The sequence below is a fragment of the Pinus tabuliformis genome, chromosome 2_2, assembly GCF_031772625.1.
Source record: "Pinus tabuliformis cultivar Carrire ecotype Pingquan chromosome 2_2, CPIR1, whole genome shotgun sequence".
Lineage (NCBI taxonomy): Eukaryota > Viridiplantae > Streptophyta > Pinopsida > Pinales > Pinaceae > Pinus > Pinus tabuliformis.
In genome coordinates, this window is record NC_142300.1 from 871,740,253 (window position 1) to 871,746,452 (window position 6,200).

Consider the following 6,200-nt stretch of genomic DNA (forward strand, 5'->3'; position numbering starts at 1 on the left):
TACCTGCGCTGAATGTCAAAACCCTTGTGTTGAGGTTGCGCTGAACCAGTTTGGCCTTGTGCAGCTGGGGTTCTCTGCTCTGTTTTGCCCTGTTTTGATCTCTGATTTTTGTAGCCTGTAACCAGCATAGGTACCAGCCTGATAACTCCTTTTCTCTGCTTAAATTCCACCTCCTTTTGTACAAAAATACTGTGAGTGTTTTTATGTGTTTGTGGCGTCATTCGCAGTTTTCCTTTGCAAGAGTGATATAGTCATCCTGTAGCCCTTGATTCAGATCTGTTGATTGTGATCTTAGGAGAGAGTTCATTGGATGTTTACAGTTGATCATACATTTGCTTTTGCTTATTGGTTTGAGTTTGTCTCTTTTAAGTGTCGAAACAAGTGTTCATTTCGGAAATCGTTAAGTGTTGTAATCTCTTCTACCCTCTTTGATTTCGAAAAAGTAAACTTGTTTGTATTGATCATTTAAAAGCAAATTCAAAGTTGTACAAAAAGCTTTCTTTTGTAGGCATCAATACTAAGAAAGCGGAAAACAAACACCTGCATTGTGCATTTGCATCTTGATAGTTTGCATGTTTGATTTAGGAAAAGTGCATTAGAGTGTGCTGATTGCTCTTTGAGAAAAGATGGTGTCTTTCTTTTCCCTTAGTAGCTAGGATTTTCAAAGTTGAAAAGATATAAAGCTTGCTTATCATCTTTAGACTGCATTTAGGAATTTGTATCATACATCTCGTGGTGAACCTTGAAAGGCAAACTTTAAAAAGATCAACCTAAAATAAATTGAATGAACTTAACAACGCTTTGCAACATAATGCACAACATAGAGGTCTAGGCTAGAGACGTGTTCCGGCATCGTAAAGCCTGGTGACTGTCGATCTCGTGGATGGTGGGTGATTCCTCCTGAGGGACGATAGAGCCAGTACGGATTGTACTCCCACGTACCGTCACGTATATATTGGGAGACCCCTATAGGCATAAAACCTTTATCCTTAGGAAGCCATGTCGGCCGCCCTACTGATCGCAATGCACTGAACACAACATTCAGGAAGATCGACCGCCCATATCCTAAAAAGTATTCAGCAGTTTTGCGAAAAGTTTGGCACACCCTCTGCCTAGAACTCCAGAGCAGTTCCTTTTGGCCTTTTTCAGACTCTGTAACGGAAAAAGTCCATCCGAGCATTTGTCACTTCGGGTTCGTTAAAACATCGAAGGAGACTAGAGTCATATTTAGCTTTTTCTCGACTCTTTAAAACTAAAAAAGCAAGTTGTGTCTAAAGCGTCGTTAAAATTTATTTTAAACGGAACAATCACCCCTTATTCCTGCGTTGATCTTTAGGTTGAAAAAATGGAGCACACCAACCAAGGAATTCCCCTTGGTGGAAATCCTAGTCCCTTCTCCTCTTGGGGAGATGTTGGTGCGCCCCATATGGCCACATTGTCGCTTCCAGGACTGACAATTGGCCTGCTGGTCTGGCTCTTTTCAACCAATGTCATTCAGAACACCACTATTCCTGAACAGTCGAGTCAACAGTTAGATCAGACCAGAGTTGCCCACCAGCCTTCCACTTCATCTAATTCTTCCTCTCCTCCTTCCTCTTCGCTTGACGGAACTGGTAAAACAAAAAACCAAGTTCCTAAGGAGAAGAAGGAAAGGAAGAAGAAAGAGAAGAAGAAGAAGGAGCCAAAAGCGATTGGGGGCAAACAAGTGTCGTCTGACAAAAATCCACACACAGCACTGACTAGGCCTAAATCGCCATGTGTCATATGCAAGGGAGACCACTTCCACAAAGATTGTCCCTGCATCCCTCGGATACTAAGGGACTAGTCTCCCCGTTTGCACAATTCGGTAGCGTCAACCTCTGATAGCCATGTTGACTGCTCACCGTCAACTAGTGAAAGTGAAGCCACAGGACAGAAAGGGAAAGCTAGATTTCCCTGCAAACTGTGTGAAGGCGACCATGCCATCCACCGTTGTCCCTTCTTAGATGAGGCTAAAAGAGTTTTGGAAGATCGCTCGATCTTACGAGCGCAACTTCCTCCTAGATATCAAAAACACCTGCCAAGTCCTTCACTAGTTGAGAACCCGGCTGGCCCGCCCAGGTGGTCAGCCGAAGCATCTATCATTGAAGATGAACCGTCTGGATCCATGCCTGACGAAAGTCAAAAGGTTGAGACGATAGTTGACCCGGTTTTGCCTTCAGAGGCTCTATCTTCGAATGATACCATCACATAGGAGAATAAAGACGATACCGTCCAAATTCTCTTCATCAACACAGACTCCAACGAACAAGGGGGCAATTTGCCCATTCCTTAATCGCAGGAAGGAACTTCGTCAGAGTCATACCCGGCCGCCTATTCGGTCCCACCACCAAGCAACCTAGTTGTCTCGTTCGACTGGAACCAACTAGGGAGACCCCGGTTGCCAGCAAGCATACCATTCAGAATTATCGTTCAAATATACAGAATGGTAATGGCTGGCACTATCATTGATGAGGGGGCATCTATGAGTATCCTTTCCTCTATTGCTTGGAAAGTGCTTGGTTCGCCAGCGCTTTTGCCTGAAATGAGAAATCTATCAGGCTTTGATAAAGGAACCAGTCGACCTTTAGGGATCCTCCCCAATGTGCCGATAACATTGAAAGGGAAGACCGTTCAAATGAACGTGATGGTCGTTCAAGGACCCTTGGATTATAACCTACTCCTTGGACGAGACTATATATATTGCATGGGAGCCGTCGTCTCCTCACTCTTTAGAGTAATGTGTTTTCCGCACGAAGGAAGAGTGGTCAAGCTCGTGGACCAGCTTTCATTTCCCGGATCACGCATCACAAATAGTCATGTACCATCCCTAAATGGTCTTTTCACGCAAGAAGTGTCTCAACCCACAGTCCGTCCTCCTGATGAGCGCGAGTAATCCGGGAGGATATGACTGGAACCCAGGGGGCATGCGTCCTGGTCTGCTTCGGCAAGAAAACTTTGGGTATAGGGTAGGTTTCCGCGGGAGAATATGACTAGTACGTACCCCGTCCGTCTAGGAAGAGGGGTTGTTCAAGAATAAGATTCTTTTGTCAAAGTTATGTGAGTTGGCGGGCTTCGTCGCTTACCTTTGTCTATTTCGGTAGACATTGCCGAGGAAGTGTTTTGTTTAAACTATTAACGAGACAATCTTTGGGTAACCTGAAAGAGGTAAGCCTCTCTCGTTAAAACAAATGTTTTGACGGAAAAGAAGTAGAGGTAACCTTGAAACTCTGTTTTATGCCTGGGGGCATGCAAACCTTTCGGAGTGCAAGCAAGGGGCGGCTATTTATTTTTTAAATGTTTAGGTCCTCCCTTTAAACCTTTAGGTCTAACCCTTTAAACTCGTAGGATTAGTCGTTTCTGAACTTGCATAACGAAAGGATCCAGAGCAAAGCTTACGTAAGATCTAAGCTCCCTAAAAAATAGCATCTTCAATGAGACACTCTTATCATATGACTGGTATAATCAAGTAGTTTTAGCACACAGTTCATGCTCGTTAAAAAATAAACGCAAGATCCGAGCAGTTTTAACGCGGACTTCATGCTCGTTAAAAAATAAACATAAGCAATGAGCAAGTGTTTCCACCAGCGTTTAGGCTCATTTTAAAATAAAAAATGAACCTACCCGGTAAATAACCACTGTGAATGTAATATCATCAGCCATTAAAGCCTTGGTCGTGTTTGCACCGTCACCTCCACTTTTCCATTTGGCTGATCGTTCACCTCCATATGTTTGTTTACCCATTTTGAGGAACAACTGCAAAGAGTGATTTCACCTAGCCATCCTTGTGACACTGCCATGATTGGAAAATTCTAACCTGTACCTAGAATCAGCTGCTAACCCTGTTTATCACTCGTTCCTCAAAAGACGAGTCTTCTTTAAGCTCTTTTCAACTGACTCGTAAAATATGAAAATATTTCTGAGTCCTTGGCCTTCCAGCTCGTTAAAGGGACAGGAAGTGCTATCCCTCCTCCAGATTTTAATCTTTTTGGACCTGAGGGATTATTGCACAAAAAGATCGAGCGCTTGTTTTATTCGGCTCGTTAAAACTATCGAAAACTCATCCCTTCTGTATTGTTTTATACTTTTTCGGACCTAAGGGATTAGATAACGAAAAAGGACTTTTGGAGTTAACTTTATGTACCTTTTCAGACTCTCTAAAAATGAAAAGGACCGAGTTATCCTTGTCGTTAGACTCGTTAAAATCATTAAATAGCGACAAACTTGTCTTTAGACGAGAACGAGTTTCACTATCGCTAGGCTCGTTAAAACATAGCGATGGGCTTGCCCGAAGGGCAGGTTATAGAACAAGCATATGTTATCCTCCTCAAGCTTGACAAAAATAAAGAGGTACTGGTCAGCAATGACTGGGGAAAAATTGGGAGAAACTCAAGAAAACTTTGATGGTAGCAAGTCGCTCTTGAACATGACACTTTTCCTCCGTACCACAATCGGGTTGGGTTGTTTCATTCACCGGTCACATCCATGGTCTCACCATACCATCCATATTTGGGGTAATGCTACCAATCCATCGCATCAGTGTCGCCATATGTTCAAGAGAAGTCATTCAGAAAAGTCAACCGTGTCCCATCCACTACCGTACATTATCCTTCATCCTTTCATGATCGCCACCCTGAATCATATGTCACAGATCGTTTTCACCTCCATAAAATCATTAGCTCCGTTCCGTGTCATTGATGTGGGATTCATTAAGGCCCTCCTTTGACGGATCTCTTCTTGTCGACATCAGCTCATTATCCAAGAAGTTGATCTAGGAACAACCCCTTCAGTACTTTGAAGCTTGCATGCCTCAATGGCAAGTTTCTCACTTCCGGCGACAGGTATACATCAATGACCTTCGACCGAAAGATTTTGCGTGTTGTTCGACGCCAAGACCTTTATTCACACCACGTGAATTGTACTGCGGTACCTTGAGGGTTATTATCATTATCGGTGATTCCTCTCGCGCTTGTTAACGGGTTACCTCATTGACCGGTAATCAAGCGATGTCTTTCCATGTTCGACTTCAGAACAATTCTCACATGGATCGACTTGTACTTAGAGTGAAGATCGAATGAGTTTGAAGACCCCGGATCTAGTTTCATCCATCCGGGCTGCGATATATATTCAGGAAAGATAAAGACATTGACATGTACATCATTGCAGCAGATAATCATCCTACTCAAAGGATGATAATTTCATCAAAATTATCAGTCTACCATCAGACGATTGTCTGTTCTATGTATAGAAAAATGAATTTATAAAGCTGAGCATGGGAATGCCCGCCTCAGCTAGATCATGAAAGCAATATGAAAAATAATGTATTGTATTGTATCTTATTACAAGTCTCCTCCCAACATTGGATGAACTTCGGATCCCCCTGATAAAGCATTTCACCCGATAAACAGCCTCATACTTTAGGGGGCAACTGTTATAGACATTTTTGTGCCTTACAGCATTGAGCATGAAATGTCCATAATCTAAGCGATCCAAAGTCCCTAAACATGTTGTTCCTACCCCTAGAGGAACAAGGCTAACAAACCACAGCAATTCACAGAAGTTCTCCACCAGAAACTGCTCAAAAACAAGTCAATTCAGGATCATTTCAGTGGCTACACTAGCTGTTTGCGCTGAATTTGAAAGCCAACACTCGCTACCTGCGCTGAATGTCAAAGGCAACACTGGCTACCTGCGCTGAGAGAGAGTGGACATGTGGCAAGTTCATTTCTCAAGGTGTCAGAACCCAGGAAGCTTCCAAAATGACACTTGCCTCAGGGAATTCGACTGGTGATGAGTAAGAGGTTCCAAATCTCTAAGTGGAAGCAAGAACCTCCAAGTGGAATCAAGAACTGACAGAGGGAGAGGACACTAGTCAGATATCAAGCTGACTCATCCTCTCTCCAAACATCTATATATGGATCTCTCCTCCATGAGATCTAGAGGCTGGAATTTTGTTATTGCAAAGAATTGCTGTTGGTTTGAGATTGGAATCATTGGGTGCTTAATGCTTTGAAGGGGGTGAAGACAGGAATTCCATTTGCTGGGAAGGAGATTCTGGATTGGAGCCCTCTGGGTTGTATCTCTTCCTGAACCTTGTTATTCATCAATAAAGCTATCTTGGTTTCTCCTATATACTGATGTATTTTTGATGTATGATTGCATTAGTATGTTTAGTTTATTTC